The sequence below is a fragment of the Pieris brassicae genome, chromosome 6 (assembly GCF_905147105.1).
Source record: "Pieris brassicae chromosome 6, ilPieBrab1.1, whole genome shotgun sequence".
In the NCBI taxonomy this organism is placed as follows: Eukaryota; Metazoa; Arthropoda; class Insecta; order Lepidoptera; family Pieridae; genus Pieris; species Pieris brassicae.
The window spans coordinates 13,062,353-13,071,742 of record NC_059670.1 but is presented as its reverse complement, the minus strand read 5'-3'; the positions used below and the strand labels follow the sequence as shown (position 1 = coordinate 13,071,742).

The 9,390-nt window shown below is 31.5% G+C and overlaps 1 long non-coding RNA gene across 1 annotated transcript; it reads left to right on the top strand.

The window, feature by feature from the left end:
* Nucleotides 1-7,184: 7,184 nt before the first annotated feature.
* On the top strand, nucleotides 7,185-9,122 carry LOC123711188. Its single transcript, XR_006753911.1, has 3 exons — nucleotides 7,185-7,233; nucleotides 7,638-7,771; nucleotides 8,846-9,122. It is a non-coding gene; the product is annotated as an uncharacterized LOC123711188 (long non-coding RNA).
* Nucleotides 9,123-9,390: the final 268 nt, after the last annotated feature.

The following is a 9,390-nucleotide window of genomic DNA, read 5'->3' as shown; positions in this document are numbered from 1 at the left end:
CAGATACTATACGTTTAAGTAGTACTATCATCTCATTCATTCCTTGATGTGTTGTTAGTAATATTTCCCATTTATTACAAATACATACATATAAATATTTCCATGTCATTCGTTTTAGGTATCAGCATTGTGCATTTCTCTGTCGTGTACCACCTGTTGTTTTCTTAATATGGTCTATACACCTTTGAAATCATCTTCCTCTTTGCATTTATTTTATCTTGGGGACCAGTTAAATACTTCCTTGCTCCACTTTTATGTACCTATTGCCAACTGCCCATACCCACTTATATTTTTTTTTATTCTTCTTAATGATGTCTTCTTTATTCAATCTATTCTTCTCTTCCCTATACACACCTGTAGTTATGTATGCTGGGCTTTAGTGAGCGCCCAAGTTTGAGATCCATATACACAAATATCGAAAATCTTCCTTTTCATTCATAAGACTTAATATATAAACTAACTATTGGCTAAAACAAAGCCTTTGTTAGGGTTATTTGTTAGAAAATGAACCTTTTCACAGATAAATTTTGCCTCCGTCTTGAAATATGAATAAAAAATTTATAGATATCGCTCGTACTAGAGATAAAATCTTAACTTGTGAGAATGATGCATTTTATGCATCGCAATCCAGTATTTAAATGTAATAAGACTGATTGCTATGAACGGTTATCAACTAAGTTATACTATTATTTTAAAGCTATTACAAAATGTCCCGAGAACTAAAATGTCTCGATAACAACTCTTGTAGTAATGCTCAAAGGTGGGAATCGAATACAAACAGCAAATAACTTGGCGTCTTGGCAGTTCGGGTTTATCTAACCAAAGAAGCGTATTTTTTGGATGTAAATTACTTCCATATGTTGAAATGTTGAACTTAGCCCTTATTATTATTAAATTATGTATTAATAGTTTTTATTTTAGCTTATTATTATTTTTATATTGGCGTACTGCAATAGAGAAACGTATTTTAACTTTTAAATTAATCTTTAAATATAATAGAAGCAAAATGTGTAGCACTTAACTGTAAAACAATTAATTTTAATTTAAAATAATCATGCTTAATTTATATTACATATAACATAATACCTGTAGCTGGTTTAGCACCGGCAACTGGAATATCATTGATCCATCCACCCTTAAAGATTATAATTGCCAAAACGGGCTGCCCGTTTAGGTATTTTGAAGTGAAACTTCTTTATCGGCGTTAGAAAAACATTTACCGTCTCCTTTTTCGGTTACACGTCACATTTTTCGGTTACGCGCGACATTTTTCCGTTACGCCATCTTTTTCTTGTCCTTATTACGGTTGATTCGAATAGATTCAAAACCATTAATAACAAAAATATATATATACGATATGATAACAATGATAGTAATAATTCTATTATAGTTAATAAAAATCTGTAATAATCTTAGTAATAAGGTAAAATGAAATAATTGCATTATTTGTATTCATGTCTATGATACTAAAAGCCTTTTTGTTAAACTTGATGTGATTTAACTTTATTTAACCAATTTCTGTAAAGTTGGCATAAATGCAAATATACTTTTTATATTATAATGTTGCTTATTTAGTTCATAAAGCCATAAAGAAGTTTCACTCCAAGCACACATTATTTTCAATAAGCGATCGTATGAGCTCTAAAATCCTGGCAGAGTCTTCCGTCATTGAAGTGTCCGTAGGCAGCGGAATCACTTAATATCAGGTTGTCTCCTGCACGTTTGCCCTGTCTGATATAATTACCGAATTCGGAATTGATTCTTGTAAAAAACTATATTTCAACAAAATGTTTAAGCAATTTCTGCTCAATTTGCACTATATTTGGCGTACTTCCAAATGGCGTCGGTTTCAATTTATTTTGCTTGAATTTAAATTGTTTAACCACATCCATCACTGTTCTATATTGAAATTGTTATAATTAAAATTTCTAATTAAAATAAATAAACAGTGGCGCTACAACGTTTTTAGATCTGGTATCCCAGATCATGGTAATTTAATTTAACAGGCAACTATGTGATTAACCTCCTGATACACGCCGTTGACTTTTTTTTTGGTCTAAGGCAAGCTAGTTCTGGTTAAGCAGGTAAATTTTTTGCTTTGGTAGCATGCCTATTTTTCACGATTTTAGCCTCACCTTAATGATAGTTAGTTAGTTTTAGTCTACTAGACTCTGATATGTATCTTCTTCTTATATTTTGTATTGGTTAAATGCGCTAATATTACGAATTTTAGACGACAATTGATTCAATAATTCACAACCTCATACTTAATTGTCTTCATCAAATCATTTGTACGCGGCTTCGGCAATATAAGCAATTTGCGTGTAGTGGTGTGTATGATTTTTTTAAATGATAAGCTACCATGAAGAGTGTTACTTAATTTAATCCTCCGTTATAGTTATTAAATTAAAATATATTTCTAGGTTGTTCCTTCACAAATAGCTGAAATAATTTATATGCAAATAATCTGGCTTGGAATTCATCCAAAGATTATGTTCAGAATATTTCAGAAATCCGTGAAGTTATTCTTGGTAAGAACATGGAAATTTTATTATGGTTTTACTATAAGTCTCTGTTCACCGTGGACTTTGTATGTGGATATTAAAATTTTATTATGCAACATCCGCGTAAGCTGGAATCCTATCACATAGAACTTGATACGTCATGTTATTTATTTGACATTCAAGAAACAATAAGATATATTCATATTCAGAAAAATAAATCAGACACTTGTTTTTATTTAACTTCTGTTTTATCCCTGTGTCTGGGTAAATTAAATTTCAACATAGCGTAAGTTCTCTAGTTGAAATCGTACAATTAGGCTGACTCATTTTCTTTGAATCAGCGGGAGAACCTTTTCTTTAACCAGAAATCTTAAGGAGATTGTTTTTAGATAGGTTTTCGCAAAGCTTTTACGTCTGTACACTGTAGCCATTGATAATATGGTCGACCCAAGTTAGTCCAACTTACTTAGTTCAAGCTCACTTAGGCCTAAAGAGTTTTGGTGTATGTATGCTGTCGGTTAGCTAGTGGCCTGATATACTTTCGTATTACTTTTTTTATTATTTTGCGAGTAAATACCTATAGTATCCGTAACGTGGCTATTTAATGGTGATTTAAAAATAGAAGAATATTTGAAATCAAACCAGTAGTTTTTAAGTTGAGGGAACTACCCTGTGGCGTACAAAAACATAGCCGGTTATTTTCTATGGTAATACCTGGATGTTAATTCTAAGTAGTGAATAGTAATTTATATTATTTTCGTAACCCACTTCATTCTAATAGATGGAAAATCATTTCATGTTACCCGTCATAAAACCTACTTGGTATTCCACGCACAAGCTCCATATTTCACTCAACTCAGATAAACGATTGAATACAATTTATTTTTCTAAGAAATTTGGAGTATTGAGGAAAAAAGATTGGGTTCTAATTAGGGCTGAAATTTCTGAAGAATGTGGACGTGCCTAGACTAACGAAACTAAATATTTATCAATTATTTCCTAGTAGTTAGGTAGTAGCAAGATTGTTCCGTGATAACTTTGAATTCTCGTTGAATTATTAGTTAAATATTACAATGAAAAAAGACTTGTCTAAATTTTTTCTTTCGCTTGCTGTGTTTTTCTTTGTCTTGTCTTTGAAAACTGTTGAATCTTCCTACTGCACCTGCAACTAAAACATATTAAAAATAAATCGAAATACAAAGACTAAAATAAATAATACAATCTCTATTTGCTTGCATTTTATTTCATTAATAGCCGTATACCACAGATAACGCATCACACAGGTTCATCTCTGGTGAATAAATAATTTTAGTGACAGGCACAAACGACTGATCATCTACGGTACTTTAAACAAACACTAATATAGTAAAAAAACACATGAGATTAAATTAGTATCACAAAGCGATAAGTATACCAAAATAAGTTTTTACAAAAAGCGAAAACTACAATATGTGTAGTTTTCGCTACTCTACATTTTGTGTAGTAAAAAAATAAAAATTCCTTCTGAAAAACAAACTTTACAATGGCAAAGCTTTTTAAGCTCGATGTCAAAGGCTTTGAGCTCGGAAGCTTCGCATTAATAAATAATGCACTTACTGGAATCCAATACGGATTTTTTCTTTCGTTTTTTCTTGGATTCATTTCAAATTGTGTCATTCGATAAGATTTTGCGTGTCATTTACAACAAGTATTATCATGGTTGGGGCGGGATGTTGAGCCTTTTGCTGTGGTTGTAGCAGTATCACTTGTCAAAACGGGAACTTAGCCAGGCTACCAACGTGCTGAAGCGCGACCGCTGTTTCAAGAACAGACATTAATCAGAACCGAACCAAAGGGCACTGTGAGTCTGTGGACTCCTGGTACTTAGATGTTCTATAAAATTTAATACTACTAACGACATCTATATTTTTAACGAAAAACGCTGCGCTATATTAAAATTATATTAATTGCTAAGGTCCGTATTCTAGTTGTATTTTAAGCATCGACTCTAGATTAAATACTGTTGCCAAATCAGAACTCTGCCTAATGTCAAAATATAATTTTGGTTAAACCAGATCTATGGTCAAGAACAGATTTGATTGTCAATCCGATGATTCCCGTGAGTATGTTGCTCGAGAGGAAATCTTGTGTGTATATTGCTGTATTTCCAGTTGTTTTGTGGTTGCTGACGTTACGTTTAAGTTTCGACATCTTAGTTGATTTTTTTGGGCGTTTACGTTACGAATGTTCTAAAGCGAGACGGTTTATTACCATTGCGAGACCTATGAGCCTAAAGGCTTGTAAACAAGGTTCCAGATTATAACTGTAAAAACATTATGAACAAACTAATTGAATCATATTTGTATCCACAATCAGGTATTACCTGAGTGGCAAATACTTATATGCACTTGGTGTTAAACAGCCTCTTTTCAAGTAAGTATATTTTTACATTCAATCAATTTGAATAATCGGTGTTTGTAGAAATGTGAATATATAAAGAACTTATGCATATTATTCATTATTTATAAATAATCTCACATGTTTCCAGCATTGGGCAAAGAAAATTGAACCCTAAAGATACTTTCACATATAGAAGGGATCTTCGTAAACATTACGATCTTACAAGTATTGATTAAATTAAAAAAAAACTAGATTCTATAACACTCTTTTTTAATCACTTCCTACTTTGGAATATCAAATATATACTAATTTACTAAAGTACACAATAACTGTAAATTTTAACTTATTTGTATATTCTATATAAATAATAAAAAGCTTTCACTAATAATAAAAACAAAATAATAAACAATTCAAAACAAAGAATATTATATAAAATAAGTTCAAAAAACAAAAAAGGTAACCAATTTTTTATCAATATCTCTTCTATAAGAAATACGCATAAGTTTGTCTTTTAAATTTAAATATAACATATGTAATACACTATTTAATTAAAACAATAAAAATGTAATGTTGTTTAGGAACTCGGAATATAGTACAATTTAATGACAATAAATATTACAGATTAATATTACTGAGTGAGTGACTTCCATTTCATTTAACATAGTTAATTAGTAATAGTATTATGTTGAAGACGACTAGTTCAAACGCTTAAAATTTTATGAAAACGTAACGAATTTATTTATTTCTTTTGTATACATAAAATGTTTCCATATTATAAACATTAATTTAATTAATTATATATTTTATCTGTTTTATAAGACAACGTGAAATGAAGTCAATAGTTTATTGTCATGTATTAAAAATGCTAACTTGAAGCGCATATTAAAGCAAAATATTATTGAACAAAACTCACTTAAAATACATATTTCTGGAATAAGATAAGTACTTGCTTTTAAAACGCCATCTACTAGATTACGTACGTATTATAAAAAAACTAAATTAATGAAAACAGCAATGGTTCAACTCCTGGTATCTAGTTTCCATTTACCAACACTAGGTGTCTTACTTTCAAATAAATGTTGGCGCATGATTTCCGTTTAGTTGTGCGATCTTTATCTATTTGATAATGGGTCGAGTACATGCATATTTAATTTAGAAATACAATATATTTAAGTAAAATTAATCTATTAATAAAAAATACAAGTAATAAAAGGGATAGGTATCTTATTCTAATTTATGACGTTACAAAGCACATTTAGAATGCTTAACACCAGTTGTCAGCGAGAAAAATATGTTTTGTATTAACATTGTATATGATTTTAAATAATATTAAATATATGGTTAGCTAACACTTTGTATTTGCCAAAATTATTACATACATATAATTTTGTGTCCTTACGATACCTTTAGGTGGTCTGACTGACCCGAAGGCGCCAATGGCTAAGATCCAGCAATGTCTTAAGTCTTAGCGGTTTGAATAAGATTGTTAACGCGTCTGAGGATATGACGTCAACTCACTGATTATAGATATCGCTACAAACTGCATCCTAAGTAAAATAATATTTGCAATGGTCAGATCTGGTCTGTAGTGACTTTTGCAGTGAATTGAACTCGCAAACACCGTTTATATTTCCAATACAGTGGCGGTGGATTAGTCAGCAGATATAAGTTTAACTTATGTCGTAATTAAATAAATTGATAAATATATAAAATATTACTAAATTATCTCATATCTGATATCTCATTATAGTTGTAATTATAACCAAAAGATCTGATAATAATTAATAAATAATTCATGTACGTTGATGATGTAGAATCTTGCAAACTTGCACAGTTAAGTTGGTACTTTATATGCAAATTACGAGTACTTAATGCGAGCTTCGTCAACTTGTTTTGTGTTCACTTCACTCTAATAAATATACTATTACTAAATATAGAGGCTTTTAGTGAATTGAATTTTTTTATAGAACTCTCAATCCCAGAAGGCTCGCGAGTGCGTTGCGTTTAAAGAATTAGTATGCTCTCTTCATGAAAGACTCTAAGTTGAATTGGTTCGGAAATACTTCCTTAAAAAACAAAAACTGCCTTAATAACGCTGATTTGTGGAGCAACAGACGTCGAGTGTGAACTCTCTCCATAGTAAATGCCTTAAATATATTAAAACGACAACGCAGTCTCGATTAGGATAGGATTGTTGAACCTCTTCGTGTAAGCGTAGTTGCTGTTTATATTATTGTGTAATTTGATCGACAAAACAGCCTGTTACAATGTACCAAAACAGAAGTATATAAATATTTTCTAGTATAATCTCGTTGGTCATGTAAAAGTCAGTTTCCATTAAAATACATGGGTATGTATCATTTATTTAATATAAAACTTAATAGATAAAACAAAATCTTTCCTACACTGATTAGTGTTCGATGTAATGTTAAGAAAACAATTATTTCGCCGAAGAAACAGACAAGTGCCTTCATCCAGTAAAGCGATGTTTCATTGCATACTCCGTGTTGGAGGGCAGCTGGAACTACTTAGTTCTCGTCGTCCGTTCTACGCCATTGATTTGGAAAAGCAGTTTACTTTTACTGTTCTTTCTTTTTTTATACTTATGTACTGTTTCTCTAACGATGTGTCTAGAGTAATTGGTAGTGACGAAACAATAGCTGAGGATATCTTCCTGCCCGAGGGACAGCTAAATTCTTTTATTTGTAAGTATTATTCTGTTCCCGTGGATTAGGTGTTTTTTTTTGTTCGTAGGCACGATATGGTCGTATAGTTGGCATAATTATGCGTGTAAGATGAGAAAACGGGCGAGACAACGAAAGATTTCAAGGCAAAAGACGTGTATTGGAAGACGTCCACAGTGTTTAAAGATACGACGCAAAGTTATGGTAATTTGTGAATAAGATATTATAACTCACACATCAACATCTTTTGTCAAAAATAATGTAGTTAAAAATTATAATTTTATAGTATACAACATACATACACTCAAAACTGTTTACAACATCAATTAGAACAACATACCGGTTATATTAACTAAAATCAAAGGTCCCGGCTGAATTCTATTGTATTAGGTATTTAATAACAACGTCATGGGCTGTTACGACTATCGGTTTTTACGACCAAATATGAGTAGTCTCTTCGATGTCGTTATAACAGATTTTGACTGTATATATCATAAACATATTATAAACATAGTAGAAAGTAATATCGCACCCCGGTTTCTGAACGCTAGGATTTAACACTAACATTCATGTAACATTCATTCTAACTACACGGATGATCGCACGTAGTACATATGTTACGTATATACTAAAATCTTTTATTTATATGGATATTAATATATAAGTAAGGTTTGTTAAAATCAGTGTAATAGTTAAAACGCGAACAAAGACACTTTTCATTTGATTCTTTTAATATATGACTGTGTTTCGGTGGGTGTGGTTTCCATGGACACACACCACATTGACAGAAACTTCGCAAGTGCGTTGCCGGCTTAATAGCATTGGTACGGTCTTTTCTTAAAATTGTGAAAGTCAAATTAGTTCGGAAATACTTTAGTCAGGTTTCCCATAGTGCTAGTGAGCAGCAAAAACTGCAAAAATGAGTAATATTATGTTGAATAAATGTTCTACAATACTAATGAATTAAACTAAGGTAATGTTCATTAACAGTCTTAGTATTCCGTAATATTTTGACACTATGTTCATGTGTCCGAGATACCGCACTTGCACTAGGAAAATGAACCTAACGCGAGAAAATTTTCGGTCAATGATTTTCGATGTTTCTGTACGAAATTTACGAAACAATAATTTCTTAAAAGCTAAGTTAGATACCATAAACTATTTATTAATTTGCTGCTGAATTCCATTCTGATTTTCATTTGTTTTATGCAAATTAAATTGTAAAATTTCTGCTATAAATTTGTTGTAAAGCTTTCTTATACTTGAATCTACTTACAGCAATGTAGATGCGAAAATACCTGTGTGAAAGAGAGAAAAATTGAACCCGATACTGATATGACTAAGCGTGTTACATTCAACGATTTGCCACAGAAGTGTATCTGTCTAGACACAAATATCAATAGATCCGTACAGTGTCCGGAAGTATGTCTGACGATGTCGGATATGGCGGACACTTTTCATCCAGAAGGATTTTGTTGTGCGGTAAAGAATAAAAACGTTTGTCGATTCACTATTGATGCATACTTTTCTTAATTAAAATCGATTATTAAACTTCTTTATTTTTTAAAAACTCCCTCTCCTCTCCCACTCCCACTCCCACTCCCAAATAGATAATCAATGAATAACACAAACAAAAACAGATAATTACAAACAGTAGACAAACGGGCAGGAGGTTCACCTGATGTAAAATGATACCGCCCCCATAGACATTTACAATGGGCTCGCAAATGCGATGCCGTCCTTTTAGGAATTGGTTGCATCTAAAAGGACCCTAAGTATGAAATATTCCATGCTATTCTCTTGATTGTAGTATTGGACGCACC